Raw genomic sequence first — 19344 nt, 5'->3', positions numbered from 1 at the left:
AGGCGTTGTATGGCCATTGGATCACACCAGGCAACTACTCCTGCATGCAGTCCGCATCGCCACAAGGAAGAAAAAGAACACCACATCGAGGAACAAAAAAACACTTTGAGCTGCCACCGTCGAGCTTCATGGTAGCACGGCTGCCACGCTCTACAGCGCCAGCGCCGCGCGGTCGGCGGTGCTCCATCCGGAGCTGCTATGCAGCTGTCATCGATGCCGCCGGAGCTGCGATGCAGCGGCCCGTCGACGCCGCCGGAGTTGCATTGCAGCGGCCGCGACACCGCCGGAGCTGCGATGCAGCGGCCCGTCGACGCCGCCGGAGTTGTATTGCAGCGGCCGCAACACCGCCGGAGCTGCTATGCAGCGGTTGTCGATGCCGCCGAAGCGGCTATGCAGCAGACGTCGATGCCGCCGGAGCTCTCTAGCAGCTCATGCCCCCCCTCCTAGGAAGAACGCCACCTAGCCATTTCAACACAGCACCGGGACACCGCCGGCGAGCTCTCCATTGCAGCTCCGGCGAGATGCATCGCAGCTCTGAGACCTCCGTTGAGTGCTCCATTGCAGCGCCAGGAGCGGTGGCGAGCTCTCCATTGCAGCGGTGGGAGGGAGCGCCGACGAGCGCTCCATTGCAGCTCCGGCGAGATGCATCTCAGCCCCGAGACAGCTTCAAAGCAACATTGCCGGAGTTGCAATGTCCCTGTCGGCCCACTCCCCGCGGTCACCGTCGCAGCGCTACTCCCACCATTGCAGCTCAGGCAGCCACGCCGTGCTCAAATCGCAGCTCGACGGCCATGCGCAGATGCTCCCCGTCGCAGCAGCATCATCTACGACGGCCATGGCGGGCGGTGGTTGCGTGTCGAAGCTTTCCTCGACTCATGACACCGCGGTCGCTGCAGCGCAGCGGTGCCCCACGCAGCTGCAGCAGTCCGTCGCCCGGCCGGGGGAGGGGGGAGTGTAAGGAGGAGGGAGCTCTCGCAGTAGGCATAGGAGAGAGAGAGGGATCTGCAGGAGGGATGCGTGAGTGCGAGGAAGACGACGCACCGACGCAGCGATAGGAAAGAAAAAATGAGCGGCCGTGGCTTCTCTGCGTGGATAAGACGGAGATGGGCGAGCGGCGCGTGAGGCCACCAGGGACGCGTGTCGATCGCTGGAGGAGGCTTGCGTCTCGCTGTTTTCAGCCGGTCTAAAGCAAGCGTTTTCCTTTCCAAATTGTTTTGAGGAAAGGATCGAAGCGGGCATAAAACCCTTGTTTTTGTGTGTGTTTCTGATGGAGCCCCTTGTTTTTCATGGTTTGTATCTCGTCGTTACGTATCCACCGTCCAATGTATCCGCGTCCCTGCCTTTGGCCACTTACCGATCACGATCGCCGCCCCTTCGTCGAGCGGGATCGAGGGTTTCCTTCCTCTGTACGTGAGTCGCCGGTTCATCCCCCTCCCGGAGGTTGCCGCCTCTTCCTTCCCCTAATAAACCTCTCCTTCCTGTTTTCTCGACACAACCATACTACTCCAGCTGCCATGGCCCCTACCAGCTGGGTCTTGCTGAAGCGGATGATTGACATCGAGCACGAACCGAGCGAAACAGGAGGAGATGCGTCGATCCGCGGCACCAAGAGCCTAGTATCAAGCCAACAAGACAGAAGAGACGCCGTCCTCGCCTACCTGCGGACCCTGAAACCGGACGCCCGCTTCGCCGATCCGCCGGAGCTGTCCTCCCTCCGCATACTGCGGCCGGGGATATGCGACAGAGATGTCACATCCGCCTACATCGCCAGCGGGGACAAGAACCTGGTCGCCCTCTTCGCCGATCCTTACCGCCCCGGCACCAACTCGGAAGGAGGCTATCTGATCTACGACGCCGGCAACAACTCCCTCTCGGCGATCCCCCCGCCCCCCTTTGACTACGACCGTGCCGACGTCGGCATGGGAGCCGGCGTCCTGTGCCTCGAGGAAGGCGGCTACGTTCTTGTCGAGCTCACCACGGCAATGGACTCCGACCCGACTGAAGCCGCACTCTACACGTGGCAGTCGTCCACCGCACAATGGATCTTGAAGGTCTCGAGCTTCCCCCACGAGCTGTCCTATCCCGGCCACTTCTTCAGGGCAGACACGTGCTTCGCGCATCGAGGCTCCAGCCTCTGCTGGGTGGATCTGTTCAAAGGCATGGCCGTCTGCGATCTGCGCGCGGTGCTCCGGCACGGCGCCGACCCAGGGTTCCGCTTCGTTCCGCTGCCCGGAGAGTGCCCGACGTATGACCGTGGCCAGATGGACAAACGGGAATGTCCACTTGAGGCGGAGGAGTTCCGCTGCATGGCCTGTGTCGGCGGCAGCATCAAGTTCGTCGCCATGGATGGCTACGGCGAGCGGCCCGGCAACGAGGTAACGGTGAACATCTGGACGCTGTCGCCGGACCTCTGCGGTTGGAAGAAAGGCGCGGTGTACCACGTGAGGGACATCTGGGCAAGCGAGAGCCACCTCTCGCTGGGCTTGCCGCAGAACTTGCCGTCGTTCCCGGTGCTAAGCGCGGACGAGGACGACGTCGTCTACCTCTTCTTCGTCGACCTGGAGGTGACGGAGGACGGTGACGCGGAGTTCAAAAACCACCATGTGCTTCGCGTCGACATGCAGAACAAAAAGGTCTCCCACCATCCAAAAAGTGCAGATGAGATGCCTGTTCAACTCTTCAGCAGTGAAATTCTTGCCACCGAGTGCAGTGCTTACCTACAGTGAGCTACTACTACGGCAAACCGTACATCAAGCTTAGATCCACGCGGGGAAATCTATAAGAGAATTATCGGACTTATGACCATGGAGTAGCAGAGAATCGTGTAATAGTGTCATCAAGTTGCAACTCAAGTCTCTCTTCTGTAAAAAGTACGTACAGAATATAAGATCGAGAAAATCATTTATGCGAGTATAGCAGATCAGAAAATTTTGTGGTCGTGTCAGCAATGCAACTAATCTAGTCCTTTCAAGATGTAGTTCTGAAACTATTTAACTCTGAATCTGGGTGTACGCACTGTCAACCCTGCATAGCAGCATAGTAACAACATAATTCATAATTCTGAAACTTTGTAAACATAGCCGGGGCAGGCAGGCAGCTTGGGCCGCAACGGGGGGCGGCTGAGCTCTGGACTGCAGCGGCTGCGGCTCTGGGCTCTTTCCTCAGGGGTTGGGGTGCTAATTATGGGAGCGAAGCCAAGAAGGAGCGGACTAGGTTAGTGGAGGCGATCACAGCTCTTGATGAGTTAGCGGATTCGAGGCCGATGGTGGAAAGTGAATGGGCACTTCGATATTCCCTCGAAAATCAAGTTCTTGCCACCCTTCGTGCCGAAGAAAAGTACTGGCGGCGTAGGGGCGGCGCCGGCGTATAGGGTTTCCCAGGAGGAAAACGATGGGCTGGCCCTTACTTTCCTTCCCGAAGAAATCGATCAGGCGTTGGCTGACATGAAGACCGATACGGCTCCAGGGCCCGACGGTTGGCCAATGGCTTTCTTTAAAAAAATTGGCCTTGTTTTAAGCACTACGATGTACTTAACGGGTTTGCGGTTGGTTCGGTTGATTTGGCGCGCCTAAACTATGGTGCAATTAGCCTCATTCCGAAAGTTAAGGGCGCTGATAATATCCGACTTTTTAGGCCAATCACCTTGATTAACGTGCCTTTCAAACTTTGCGCTAAAGCCTACGCTATGCACCTGGCGCCAGTAGCCCAGCGTGTGTCATCATGAAGAGTCAAACTGCGTATTTGAAAGGACGTAACATTCTAGAAGGCCCGATTGCGTTAGGAGAAATAGTTCATGAGCTTAAGCGTTCTAAGGGGAAAGGGATCCTGCTTAAATTAGATTTTGAAAAAGCTTACGACCGAGTTAATTAGGAGTTTATTCGGGAAGCCCTCCTTAAAAAGGGATTTGAGGCAGGCTTGGTGCACCGGATCATGCACCTCATCTCGTGTGGGCAAACCACGGTCACAATCAACGGAGAATTGGGGAAAATTTTCCTTAACAAGAGGGGGCTACGACAAGGGGATCCCGGCTCGCCTCTGATTTTCAATTTCGTGGCTGGCGTTTTCTCGGCAATGATTGACAAAGCCAGGGCGGCTGGTCACATCAAAGGCGTGGTGGGTCACCTTATCCCAGGTGGGGTCACGCACTTGCAATATGCCGACGACACTATGCTTCTCTTTGAGCCGGATTTGCATAGTATTGCGATAATCAAGTTGTTGCTTATAACCTTCGAACTCTTGTCTGGCTTGGAAATCAACTTCTTAAAGAGCGAGGTTATTTCCATTGGGATGAGCCAGCAGGAAAGTTTGCATACGGCCAACTTGCTTAATTGTAAGCTTGCGGGCTTTCCAATTAAGTACCTTGGCTTACCCATCTCTCACCGAAAACTGTCGATAACGGAATGGGAACCGTTATATGGCAAGATGGCCAATCGGGTGAGCCCGTGGAGAGGGAGGTTCATGTCTTCGGCAACACGATTAATTCTAACCAATACTAGTTTATCTTCCTTGCCTCTCTTCACCATGGGTATGTTCCTCTTAGCGGATGGGGTTCACGCTAAGATCGACACGCCTCGTTCCAAGTTCTTTTGGGAAGGGACCGGAACCAAAAAGAAGTATCATTTAGTTAGGTGGTCGGTGGCTTGTACACCGAAAAAATTTGGCGGCTTGGGAATTCTTAACTCCAAGCTGATGAACGTGGCACTATTAACTAAGTGGTGGTGGCACCTTGCCCAAAAAGAGTCGGGGCTTTGGGCCGACATTCACAGGGCAAAATACTTTTCGGACGGGAATGTATTCAATGCCAAGCGCAAGGGTTCGACGTTCTGCAACGGGATCCAGACAGTCCGTCCGGCCTTTTCGGTAGGGGCTCGGTTCGGAGTTCAGAACGGGATGTCGACGCGCTTCTGGCTTGATAGATGGATCGATCCTCGGTCGCTGTGGCAGGTGTTCCCCTCCTTTTATCAGCTTGTGACGGATACGATAGTGTTGATTGGGGAAGAACTTAGATCTTCGCCACCTGCCATTTATTTCAAACGCCCCCTGACAAATATCGAATATAGAAGCTGGACTGAGTTGCTGGCGCGAATCGGGTCGGAGCCGCTGAGCTCGGGGGCTGACTCGGTCTCCTGGGGCCTAACCGCCTCTGGTAAGTTCTTGGTGAAGTCTCTTTACTCCAAGATGGCGGAAGGAAACACCGTGGATATTGCCACAGGATTGTGGAAGGTCAGGCTTCCTCTTAAGAGTAAAATTTTCCTATGGCGAATGTTTAAAAATCGCCTTCCTACGGCGGACAATGTTGCCAAAAGGAATGGCCCATCCAATGGTGCATATCGTGTGCGGGAATCACGAGGATGCGAACCACGTTTTCTTTCGGTGTGTGCTAGCTAGGTTTGCATGGAGCGCCGTGAGGGAAACGTTTCATCAAAACCGGTGCCCTGCGTCGGGCACGGATTTGCTCCAAATTGTTCAAACCCAGAAAGGTGCTAGGGGCCGTATAGTTTGGAGATGCGTAGGGGCGCTTCTATGGGCATTATGGACTATTAGGAACAAAATGACGATCGAAAAGAAGTTCCCCGCTCACCCCACTGATGTTATCTTTAAATGCCATCTCTTCCTATAGATGTGGACACCGTTGGGGAAGCACCGCGATGTTGAGCAGATGTCGGAGATCATGGAGAAGATGAGAAGCACTTTGTCTACCGCAAGGCAGCCTCCATAGTTGGTCTCTTCTTTTGGTTTAGGGGTAGTCGAGGATAGGGTTGTGATTGCTGCTGATTTCCTTATGTAACCCTGGCTCCCTGGTGTGTCTTTCGAACTTTTCTTGCTTCATGCTTTTATGCTTGGTCTCTAAAACTTAAGTAATGTTGTGGTACTAGCCTGGTGGCTTTATTAAGTTAAAGCCAGACGCTTCTAGCGTCTTCGTTCCAAAAAAAAGCCGGAGCAAGCTTCCTAGATCGACACGGATCTGGGCTGCGTTGATTCTCCCATCTGCGAGGAATAATGCTGTCATGTGTAGGCACTAAAATATTACTACCAAGAGAAAGAAGCATCAACGTGAGGAAGCATACGTAACTAAGGTCATCTCTAACCGATCTCCTAAAATATAGCGGAATATCCGGCCTAGTAAATCTTAGTGGAGTATTTAGACTTTAGCTATGAATTAGGGTCAGTCGATTTTTCTGAACGTTGATTGCTGCTTGAAGATCCGTGCTTCCTTTTTTCTGTTGTGTGTTGTGTCTGATTTGGGCCGGGAATTCAACTGACCAATATTTTGGGCGAATCAAACCTTAGGAGGCTGAAGCCCATCAGCCCGTCTGACGACCTAGGCTTCCTCTGTCTTCTTTTGTTTTTGTCTATCTTATTTTTCTGTTTTTATTTGTTTTTGCTTTTGTTTTTTCTTTGTATTTATTAGACGGTTTAAAAAAAATTCTGTTGTCGGTATTTTTAGGATGTTTGGTGGGTGTAAATGTATGTCCATAAATACTATATAATATGTGCAAAAGCTGCACTATTATATAATTATTCTATGCATATTATAAAAAGTGCAATTTTAGTGCAAAGTGGTGTGTAAGTTTTTCTTAAATTTTTCTCTTTTCAAAAGGTAATACGAATGCAAATAATTAATTCTTTCTTTTAAAACTTTATTGCTTTGATTTTATTTTTGTTTTTATTTTATTTTCTTTCTTATTTAAGGGTAACACCAATGCCACTAATTCATTGCTTCTTAGAAAACTTTTTTTTGCCATAATTGCACTATTGTATGATTATTCTTGCATATTTAATGTGCGCAATTTTAGTGTATATTTTGTGCAGATTTTCCATTGTTTTACTTTTATTTCTACTTAAAGGGTAAATACCAATGCCACTAGTTTATTCATCGTTAGAATACTTCATTATTTTTATTAGGTTTTAGTTTTTATTTTATTTTCTTTCCTTTTAAAGGGTAATACCAAAGCATTTAATTCATTCTTCCTTAGAAAACTTCATATTTTTAGTTTGTTTAGTTTTTGTTTCGTTTCCTTTCTTCTTTAAGGGTTCTACCAAAGCCACTAATCCATTTTTTCTTACAAAACTTAATTATCTTGATTTTATTTTAGGTTTTTTTCATTTCCTTTCTCCTTTAAGGGTAACTAGATGACTCGTTGCGCCAATGGCGCAAAGGCCGAGAGGGAGCCAAGTATGGTGAGAATATTTAGACACCCAAGTCGAAAACCAAATGTGGCCAACACTCCCGCATCCTCTCCTTGGAAGCCGCCTTTTTTCACCGGATCTAACATAGATACATGATTCTTCAAGAGCAAATTTCAGAGAAAATATAAAGCATGGAATGCTTTAAGTTGTACTATTGAGACCATACCACGATATCTTCATTTAGTTTCTTTGGAAATCTAAAGGTCTAAGAGGATGGTACGTGTGAGAAGCTGTGTATCCATAACAAAAAACTAAACTAACTTCCAAACAAATATTTCAAGTTTGGAAGCCACAAAGAAGCAGCCCAGATCTCTCGTTGTAGTGCAGGTACATGTCCTTAATCCTGCATCCACAGCCCATAATTTTTCAACACCTAAATCCACGAAATCCAACCGAAGGAAAACATGGCAGAAACATGCGTCCTGGCTTACGTCTCTGAGAAGGACTTCTTGGAATTCTTGTGCAGGTTGGACACAACAATCGTCGCTGCGAGCCCATAATTTCAGTCTTCTTTAATCTCTAGCTGAACCAAATAACAAAAGCTTAAGCTTAAGCATCCACACACACAGAAAATGCAAAACAGATCTCACATAAAACTGTCCCAAGTCAGATACAGGGGAAACCAAGGTGAGATGATCATGTTTCTTATAGGAAACAATAACCATAGGTAAATACATACATTATTGTCCTGTCAGAAGGTACTTAGTTGTACTTCAAGTGGTACTGGGACATGAAACTAAGCCATTGAAATTTTTGTAACAGAATAGATGATAACATCAGTGTAGGCCATGAACAAAAATACAAAGAAGAACATAATCAAGCATAACCCACCTCGACCGAAGCAACGGTTGATCAACAACAGGAACCTGAACCTCGTGATGCTAGACCATATATCTATGGTTACCCTTTTTATTTCTCCCGCCTAACCTGAAGTAGTTTTCTGGACAAAATAGGGAGGCACACTTCAACAAATCAGTTCTTAGTAATTATAGAATGCCCTGTATTAAAGGAAGTAAAATCAAGCATGTATGTGCTCTACCTTTCATAACTGCATGTAAACTCAGCAACTAACTTTATATACCAAAGTGTACAATTCTCAAGTTTAGCTACAGAGACGAAAACAAGGACAGAGGGCGTGCACCTGAAACCTAACGGAGTTTGCTTCGGCCTCCCTCTCAATGGCCAACCCAGAACATAATCATCAACCATGCGCGCCTCCCCCATGTACTTAAATATAGTAGGCATATATCAACTAAATCCAGGCACCTAATTATAAAAACACAGCTGCTAATATAAATGCAGACAAATGCGCAACCTACAGGTGAAGATCTCCAAAGACAAGCAACCGGATCAGTCTAGTTGCACACACCATGGTCAGCATGAGTGCAGCACGATCAGCATGTTCATAGAACCACTTCCATAAACACTTCCAGTAGGCTCTGATAAACTCGTTCCCAGCAATCCATTCGTTATATGAGTAAACAGCAACGCTAACCAATTGCTTATATCAAGAATGACCAAAAGAAGCAAACCGAGCACAACTCTATAACCACAGCGTTTTAAAAATTCTCTTCTCTAAGCTAATCAAGCCTGCTCGTTTTCTTTTTTGGATAAAGCCAGTTCGGTTAGTTAGGAGAAAAAAAGAAATTAATAAAATTACCCAAACTAAACAATCTTCTAATCTGCTTTAATGGAACATAATAAGCATTTGCTGCTGCTCTTTGTATGATATACTGAACTCCTTTACAGGCGGTTATGCATGCACATTTTACACAGTAGCCTACATAACCCACTCAGCTTGCTTACACGTGAACCCATATACATAATTTAACACACTAATAAGGAGACAAAGGCTGCCAGCATTAGAAAAAGACAAGGCGCACCATAATCTCACCAGACAAGAACAAGTGGTAGGCCATGAAACAAAGCAAACAGAGCATGTAGCAAGAAGCAATGAAGTGCATCAATAAGAACACATCTAACCTTGTAAAAGTATGACCAGTCCGGACGTCAGGAAACCTGGACAGGAAGAGAAAGAAGCAGCAAACAAACATTTCAGCTCAGAGACATTTTATCAAACAGCAGACGAGCAAGAAATATCTTACCTTTCCAAAGAGAAATATCTTACATTTTATCAAATAGTAGCCTGATAAACAAGAAGTTGGATGACCTGCAGCAACAAGATAAAGAGAAGTGAGAACAAGAAATTCGAAGAGCACGAGGACATGGAAAGCAAAGTCGGCGAAGCGACGCATGCAAAAGAAAAAACGACGGTGACACTGATACGGAGAAGAAGAGTTGCAACCTCAACCGGTTCGACAACCAGGAGAAGTCCGCGTGGACGAGGCCGAGGCCGCCCACCAGGAGCAGCTCCAGCACGAGGCCGCCCGCCACCGCGAGTCCCACACCTGCCTCATCGCGCTGCGCCACAACCGGGGCCTCCAGGCCGACTCGCCCTCCCCTGCCCGTGCCCCATCTCCACATCTCTTGTCAAATCTTCCCAGCCAGTCGAGACCTCCGTCTATCTCTTAGAGCTGCCAAAACAGAGTAAATACAATTAATTTCGAATTCTAGAAGTTGTGTTCTGGTATATATTTTAAACAGTCTACAAAAATCAGTGCACAGAACATATCTAATTGAACTTTCAAAATTGTCAAGTAGATATTAAAGAAGATAGAATCATAATTGTGAGTGTACTATCTATAACTGCATTGGCGCCTATTTTGTACAATTGCCTAAAGAAAACTCTAGTATATAAAAAGGAAGGATGCATTTATGGTAATGGAAAGATATTTCTAGCTTTTTACCGGTCAGACAAATAACGCAAATAACAAATTATCGATAAACATGGTAATGATTTGTGAAGGACGCCTGCACCATGATGTAAAACCATCGAATCAAATGTGAAATTGTATCAGAGAAAAGCAAACACAGTAGACATGGTTGATGCCTTGGCTACAATCTATGGTTCATCTTGCATCAGAGACCGCAACACAGGGATGTATTGTGCCTAGTTCATTGAGTTCAAAGTGGTGCTTTGATTAAGAGGAATTTCGTAGCATCGCAGCTCATGTCGTGGCAAGGCTACTATGACCCAGACTTTATCAGGACTGAATGTTCATTACTCACTGATTCTGTTGTACCAGATGATCTGACCACCCGTCGATCTGATCTGTTTATAGAACTTTAGACCCAAACATAATAAATAATAAGCTTGTCCCATGTTAATGACAACAGTCTGACACACAATAGCTCTCCGACAGCACAAAAAAAGATTTAGAAAACTGAAAAGTGGCGAATAAACATGAGAAACTCCTAACATATTACCTGTAGCAATCACAGTCACGGTCAGTGCTACGCTCCCAGCTTCTCTCGTTTCCACCGCCTCAAATGCATCAAGAATTTCAAATGCTTACACTTGAAGGAACATAGTAAGTCTGGGAAAAATTTATGTGTGGAGCTCTCATGATTTTGAAGTACAATACACTCGAGCAAACACAGGGGGTCCATAGTATATTGAAAAATATTTGGCAACCCACAGTGCAAGCTGAGTGTTCTCCGGCTCTCTTCTATGTTGTTGTAATAGTCAGACTGCCTACATTTAAACTTAGATGTAAAGCACCAAAATAACTGTCAAGCAAAACCAATAGTGCCAGAAAATTAAGAGGAACCCGAACCTTGTAGAACATCAAGCAATAACAATAGAAAAACTATTTTTTACATTAAACAGAAAAGTGAAAGCATTATTTGGTGTATAGAACCCATAATAATTTGTGATCATCCATAGTGCACATAATTAAATGACCAGTAAGGGTATTGGTTATTCTATCCTCCTGATACCTACTGAGATACACCTAACTTGATGTAGAATGGAAGAGATGTACTTCAGAACTGAAGATGAAATTGTGCACACATAATGGCAGTTGAAAGGAATAAATTGCTCGCATACACAAACTATCTAGTTTGTTTAGCAAACACAGGGAATCTGCAGTACTTTGAAAATATTTGGCTAACCATGGCACAAGCTGAGTGTTATCAGACTCCCTTCTGTTCTTGTTTCAGGGTTTAAGCCATCACAATATACAAAAAACGGCAACCATCCTTGGCCTCCATTTATCCTTCACTTTCTTTCTCGAGGGTATGCCAGAAGCACTTGTACATACCTGTTTTGGAAGACCTATCTGATTAGCTTAAGAATTCCGCATTTCAATCGTAGAGAATGGTTAGATTAGTACCTGATATTGTCAACCGCATAATCCCAACAGAAATGTGTATGCCCTAATACATGGCAGGCTGCTCCATCTTTAGCGTTGTTGTGTATAGCTCTCAACCTTTTTTCCAAAGAATCAGAGCCAATGACCTTCAGAAGGTTTGGATAGTAAAGCGTTAGCTCATATGGACATAACTCTTGCCTGCAGAAGGGCCAAAATAGGCAAATTTAACAATTATACCTCATTGGATAATCTTCAGATCTGCACCTCTCCTTTTGCATCAGTATGAGAGAATTGCATCAGTATGAAAGAAGAGGAGAGAAGGAGCTAGCATACCTGTAGAAGGGCTAGTGAGGCTACGACGTCACAACAAGGAAGCGGGGGGCCTTGCACCATCGTCAAATCTCCCCTAAAGCTGAAGCAGCCCACGTTCGATGCATAGCCAGCATCTTGCTGCTTCCCTCGTCCAACCGACGACAATGCAGAGGCGTCCCCGGCAGCCTGTGGCGGCGTCTGTCTCCCGCTCCAGATCGAGAATCTGGGAGGATATGATGAGAGATGGTGGTCTCCCTGTCGCTCACCGGTGCTCGTTGAGGGCTAGGAGGTCCCCGAAGGCTGGTGCGTCTCTCCTCGCGGCTCCTTCTGATAACCCACAAGTATAGGGGATCAATTGTAGCCTCTTTTGATAAATAAGAGTATCGAACCCAACAAGGAGCTAAAAGTAGAACAAATATTCCCTCAAGTTCTATCGACCACCGATACAACTCTAGGCACGCTTGACGTTCGCTTTACCTAGAACAAGTATGAAACTAGAAGTACTTTGTAGGTGTTGTTGGATAGGTTTGCAAGAATATAAAGAGCATGTAAATAAAAACTAGGGGCTGTTTAGATAAAGACACAATAAAGTTACTGTAGCGAGTGTGGAAAAGTGGTGGTAAGTGTTACACCCCAAAAAATTTATTTGGTTTTATCAAATTCTTTATTTGATTTGAAGGAGGTTATTTAAATTTTTTTCTAAAGGACTCTCCTTCTCAAAAAATTTCTTTTATGACAAGTATTTTCTTTGGGTTTATCCAAAACTTGATCTTTGGTCTTGAGGGTTTTTCATCTTGTGTTGACTCAACACAAATGTTTTTCTTTGGGGAAAGTTTTTGAAATTTTTTTCTTTTAAAAATAACCCTATGGCTTATGGAGTGATCCTTCCACTTTCAAAAATTATCTCTTGCCATGACCTAAGTTGAAATCCCCCTCCCAAAAGCCATCTTCCCACTTTGTGTCAAGTCAAGCTTCAAATCCAGCAAGTTTAACTCCCCCTTGAATTTATTTCCATTTATTTTTAATCAAAAATCTTTTCTGTCTTCTATTTTGGCCCTTAGAGATTTACAAAGGAACCACTAGAATTCCTTTGTGTTTTGATTCTAAACAAGTCTCCCTGGCTAGTCCTTAGAACCCTCAACCAAGATCCATGAAGATCCACTGGTCCACAGTTCAAAATTTTCAAAATTTGCTTGCTGCAAGTTTGGACCAGATTTGTCATTTTTGATGAAATTCATTTGTTTTCTTCTCCTAAAAACCTGAGAAAAATCAGGCAGCCTCTAGATGCATCAAGAGGTCACCTCACCAGGTCCCAGCTCCAGAGAAATTTTCCTCGTGCCCAAAACATATCGTCGAACACCTGACATGCACTGTTCCTGTCAGGTTCAGAGTTCGGTGTTCAGTTTCAGTCATAGGTGTCGTTTTCTTCAGAACCTCACGTCGATCTCGCCAGTAACTGCAGTGGCGCCTCGCTCCCTGTTTCTCCTTCTTATCCACCGCGTCGCACGGTTGCCTGGATAGTTGCGGGCGTCGGCGGTGAGCTGGCAGAGGAGCATCGCCCCCGTGAGCGGCGGCAGCAGCACTCGCTGCCGCTGCCAGAGAGGCGCAGCGAGGGACGGCGCCGTCCAGCACTGCCCAAACCACCAGAAGCCTCCGCGTGGCCGTCCCCTTCCCTGTGCGTGCTGCAGAGCCATCGTCGTGAACTGGAAGGCACGGAGCGCGCTCCCTGCCGCCGACGTGCCCGTGAGGCCGTTCCGTCGAGGGCCGGAGTATCGCCCAAGTCCGACCGAGATTTAACTGAGAAACGGTACCAGTGGACCATCACGATGATGCCCAATCACCTAAACCTCCTGCCCGACCCCTGCCTCGCCGTAATCGCCCGCCGGCGTTATCCCGTTCACGGCAACCGCCTCGGATCGACTATAAAAGGAGGCCCCGAGCTCGATCTCGACCAAGCACCATCACTCCACCTCACCAGAACCACGCCCAGCCACTGGGGAGACCTCAGGGAGGCCCTCTTCCCCGACTCCGGCCGCCCCGACCCGCTTCGGGATCCGGCAAGATTTGCTCAAGTGCGTGCACCCCCGCCTCTCAAACCATGCTAGTAGCCTCCTAGTGCATCCACTACTCTAACCCGCACCCTAATTTGAAGGTTGCAGCTCCCGTTGGAGAGTATCATCCTCGCCCGATCCACCGTCCGCGGGAGTTAAGACCGCCGTCGACGTGGTGCTCGCCGACGACCAAGTCCACCACCCACCGACGCGGAAAGACACCGTGAACCCATAGGTACCCTCCGATCCCCCTACCTCGCCGTGGATCAACGCCGGCGACCACCGGGAGCCTCGGCGCCGGCGAGCTCTGTTTCAAAGTTTGAACCTGACGGGTGGGACCCCCTCGTCAGCCTCTCTCTCTCTCTTATTCGAACCGTTTTCTGAAAGCGCCTTCGGGCAAAGTGAGTTTTCCTTCTGGGCTGGCATATTTCCAACCGAAACGTTTTCTGCTTTTTCAAACTAGCCCCTGGGTCTTTTCTGTTTCATCACAGATTAGTCCTTGGACTAAAACCCTTATATCTTTTAAACAAAAGATGCTTTTTGGTTGATTCTTTTTCTGTCAGTCTTATATTTTTGTCTAGTTTTTTTATAGTATTTATTTGAAAAAATTTGGAATAATTTTTATATACACACGGTATTTACGTTAGTATGCGGTTTCTTTATACCGTAGATACCGGAGGAGGTGACGGAACCGCGAACTTCGCCGAGCTAGACTCTGACTACTCTGAACCAGGAAAGCATGTTTGAACCTTTGATATGATGAGTGTTTTGCATGTTTGCTTGAATAGTTTGTGCATGGCATGTTTATATGGGCATCAGTGAGTGTTATATTGCATGCAAGGCAACTACCAGTATGCTTCGAAACTTGATGTGATCCTTTGATGGGAGATGACCTGATCATGTGGTGACATGAAAGGTGGTAAGATGGTATTGTTGAAGCATGCCAGTCTTATGTCAACCGTTAAACTCCGGCGTTAACGTGGACCGAGCCACGTTACCGTCCGTCCCCTTTTCGTGCCGCCACATGTTTTCTGCAAAGAATATGGTTTAGTAAGTTGCAAACCTCTTTCCTTGTACACACCAAATAGAGGGGCCGTGATGAGGGTTCCATGGCCCTGGATTAAAGCCAGTCATCCGGTCAGGGGGCATGGGTGTTTCCGGTTGGGACCGAGAGGGGGGCACCCCTTAGAGCGCGCGATATAAATTTGATCCCATGCTACGCGTGGTTGTAGCCTCCCCGTCTTAAAGTTTTTCTTGAACATTTCCTAGGGTGATTCCTGGCAGCGGAATGTGGAATGGGTGTGTACTGGTTAGATGTGTTTCTCCTAAAATACCGTAAACGGAACTAGTCCTTTGTGACTACTGAAATCCATTGGCTGTGGTTAAAAGTACAAACTCTGCAGAGTCAAAACCTTCCGAGAAATCGTGTCCATGGTCAAGGACCTTGGTCAACATATCCATATCAGTATCCATATCAGTCTCAGCGTCAGTCTCTGTGAAAATCCCCGGTGAACAAACATGAGTGGTAAACCAGGTCGAATGTTATTCCTGTGGATGGACTAACCATTTTATTATTACGTACCTAAGTATTTCCTTGAGATGATTTAAATTCATGAGCTACTTGAATTTCGAATAACGAAATATAAGCCCTTTATGTGATGTCGCTCAGACGTCCGACTGTGGCACTCTTGTTATTTACTTTCGATATAAGCCCTTTACGTGATGTCGCTCAGACGTCCGACTGCGGCACTCGTGTTATCTACGTTTGATATAAGCCCTTTATGTGATGTCGCTCAGACGTCCGACTGTGGCACCCTTGTTATTTACTTTTGATATAAGCCCTTTATGTGATGTCGCTCAGACGTCCGACTGTGGCACTCTTGTTATTTACTTTTGATATAAGCCCTTTATGTGATGTCGCTCAGACGTCCGACTGTGGCACTCTTGTTATTTACTTTTGATATAAGCCCTTTATGTGATGTCGCTCAGACGTCCGACTGTCGCACGCACTGTCGTTTACATTCCAATATAAGCCCTTTATGTGGTGTCGCCCTGACGCCCGACTGCGGCATTGTTAATTTATTTTTACCTTTTCGAGGCGTCGCTTCAGACACTCGCTCGGTCTTCAGTTATTTCACTGGGATTTCGGGAGGACTACCGCCCGACTTCCTTTTTATTTGTCATGCAGTGAAATTTTATTACCTGAGTACGCATTACTAATCTGCTCATGTGCATCATGTTTGCATTTGTTATATCTTATGTCCAAACTGTCTTGCGAGTACTTTCATAGTACTCACCTGGCTTGTTGATTTGGCCAGATGTTGACGAAGGCGATCTTATGGATGAAGAGTTCGATAGCGAGTCCGACGCCTAGAGAGTCCCAGTCAGTCCCGTACGATCCTGGAAATGGTCACTTGTATTATATACGCTTCCGCTACCCAGAATAAAAGTCACCGAGCCCCGCTCCGGCGCTCGATGAGCTGTGAGATTTTGAAGTCAAGTCACCCACTTCACTGTGACATATCCACCACCACTTTTATTACGAGTCAGTAGTTATGCCACCATACCCCTTGTGTCATATCCGCCTTTATGGATAATATCGGCGTGCTTGTAATAAATTGTTGAGCCACCTCAGCTCAACCCTGTATTATATTTAGTACTTCTGGATTTCTGTATCAAGGATTTGTCTACCAGTAAGAAGGATTCTCCTATACTGGTCCGTTAAAGGGGTCGGTTTCTCAATAAATGTTTTATTGGAAAACCGGTCGTGACAGTAAGAGTTGCAAAATTGTCCCTAAGCAATTGACTACTTTACAAGACTGATAGCAAGTTTTATGTGGGAGAGGCCACTGCTAGCATGCCATCCCTGACTTGGAATTCTATGCACTAATGATTGGAACTATTAGCAAGCATCCGCAACTACTAACGTTCATTAATGTAAAACCCAACCATAGCATTAAGATATATTGGTCCCCCTTCAATCCCGTATGCATCAATTTCTATGCTAGGTTGAAGCTTCTGTCACTCTTGCCCTCCAATACATAGTCCTATCAGAATACAACTAACCCTATGGTGTGATCCACGCGCGCGCTCATATGATGGGCACCAAAGGACAGCAACATAACCACAAGCAAATTAAATCAATCATAGTAATTCACCAATCACCAATAGGACAACGAAAATCTACTCAGACATCATAGGATGGCAACACATCATTGAATAATAATACGAAGCATAAAGCACCATGTTCAAGTAGAGGGTACATCGGGTTGCGGGAGAGTGGACTGCTGTAGATAGAGGGGGGGGGGAAGGTGATGGAGATGTTGGTGAAGATGGCGGAGGTGTTGGTGTAGATTGCGGTGATGATGATGATGGCCCCGGCGGCGTTCCGACGCCACCGGAAGAGAGGGGGATAGGGCCCCCCTTCTTCTTCTTCTTCTTCTTCTTCTTGCTTGACCTTCTCCCTAGATGGGAGAAGGGTTTCCCCTCTGGTACTTGGCTTCCATGGCATGGGAGGGGCAAGAGCCCCTCCGATATTGGATCTGTCTCTCTATCTCTCTCTGTTTCTGCGTTCTGGATTCTGCCCTTTCATCGTTTCTTTTATAACCTGAGATCCGTAACTCCGATTGGATTGAAACCTTTGCCACGATTTTTTCCCGAAAATTAGCTTTCTTGCGGCAAAAGAAGAGTAGCAACCGCCTTACGGGGTGCCGACGAGGGTCAGGGGCGCACCCCCTGCCTCGTGGCCCCCTCGGGCACCCTCTCGCGTTGATTCTTCTTCCTAGATATCACAAATATTCCAAAAATATTCTCGATCTATTTTTATCCCGTTTGGACTCCGTTTGATATGGGGTTTCTGCGAAACATAAAACATGCAACAAACAGGAACTGGCACTGGGCACTGGATCAATATGTTAGTCCCAAAAATAGTAGAAAAAGTTGCCAAAAGTATATGAAAGTTGTAGAATATTGGCATGGAAGAATCAAAAATTATAGATACGACGGAGACGTATCAGCATCCCCAAGCTTAATTCCTGCTCGTCCTCGAGTAGGTAAATGATAAAAAAAGATAATTTTTGATGTGGAATGCTACCTAGCATAATCTTGATCATTTATCTAATCATGGCATGAATATTAAGACACGGGTGATTCAAAGCAATAGTCTATCATTTGACATTAAGACAATAATACTCAAGCATACTAATAAAGCAATCATGTCTTTTCAAAATAACATGGCCAAAGGAAGTTATCCCTACAAAATCATATAGTCTGGCTATGCTCCATCTTCACCACACAAAATATTCACATCATGCACAACCCCGATGACAAGCCGAGCAATTGGTTCATACTTTTTAATGCGCTTCAGCCTTTTCAACCCTCACGCAATACATGAGCGCAAGCCATGGACATAGCACTATGGGTGGAATAGAATATGATGATGGCGGTTGTGTGGAGAAGACAAAAAAAGGAGAAAGTCTCACATCGATGCGGCTAATCAACGGGCTATGGAGATGCCCATCAATTGATGTCAATGTGAGGAGTAGGGATTGCCATGCAACAGATGCACTAGAGCTATAAGTATATGAAAGCTCAAACTGAAACTAAGTGGGTGTGCATCCAACTTGCTTGCTCATGAAGACCTAGGTCATTTGAGGAAGCCCATCGTTGGAATATACAAGCCAAGTTCTATAATGAAAATTCCCACTAGTATATGAAAGTGATAACTCAAGAGACTCTCTATATGAAGAACATGGTGCTACTATGAAGCACAAGTGTGGTAAAAGGATAGTAACATTGTCCCTTTTTCTTTTCTTTTTGGCGGGCTTCTTTGGCCCTCTTTTTATTTAGGCTTCTTTGGCCTCTCCTTTTTTTATTGGGGCAATGCTCTAATAATGATGATCATCACACTTTTATTTACTTACAACTCAATATTACAACTCGCTACTAGAACAAAGATATGACTCTATATGAATGCCTCCGGCGGTGTACCGGGATGTGCAATGATCTAGCATAGCAATGACATCAAAAAACGGACAAGCCATGAAAACATCATGCAAAGCAATATGACAATAAATGCTCAAGTCATGTATATGATGATGATGGAAGTTGCATGGCAATATATCTCGGAATGGCTATAGAAATGCCATGATAGGTAGGTATGGTGGTTGTTTTGAGGAAGATATAATGAGGCTTATGTGTGATAGAGCGTATCGTATCACGGGGTTTGGATGTACCGGCGAAGTTTGCACCAACTCTCGAGGTGAGAAAGGGCAATGCACGTTACCGAAGAGGCTAGCAATGATGGAAGGGTGAGAGTCCGTATAATCCATGGACTCACATTAGTCATAAAGAACTCATATACTTATTGCAAAAGGTTATTAGCCCTCGAAGCAAAGTACTACTACGCATGCCCCTAAGGGGATAGATTGGTAGGAAAAGACCATCGCTCGTCCCTGACCGCCACTCATAAGGAACACAATCAATAAATACCTCATGCTCCAACTTCGTTACATAACGGTTCACCATACGTGCATGCTACGGGAATCACAAACTTCAACACAAGTATTTCTACAATC

General features: G+C 46.3%; 1 long non-coding RNA gene across 1 annotated transcript; it reads right to left on the bottom strand.

The window, feature by feature from the left end:
- Positions 1-7625: 7625 nt before the first annotated feature.
- LOC123100159 (uncharacterized) lies at positions 7626-8416 on the bottom strand. The gene is made up of 3 exons (XR_006448371.1): positions 8333-8416; positions 8023-8131; positions 7626-7714 (listed from the first exon to the last, which is right to left on the bottom strand). It is a non-coding gene; the product is annotated as an uncharacterized lncRNA (long non-coding RNA).
- Between the last annotated feature and the right edge of the window lie 10928 nt (positions 8417-19344).

Source organism: Triticum aestivum, chromosome 4D (assembly GCF_018294505.1).
Source record: "Triticum aestivum cultivar Chinese Spring chromosome 4D, IWGSC CS RefSeq v2.1, whole genome shotgun sequence".
Classification (NCBI taxonomy): domain Eukaryota; kingdom Viridiplantae; phylum Streptophyta; class Magnoliopsida; order Poales; family Poaceae; genus Triticum; species Triticum aestivum.
The sequence above is the reverse complement of the archived record's forward strand: the minus strand, read 5'-3'. Positions and strand labels throughout refer to the sequence as shown.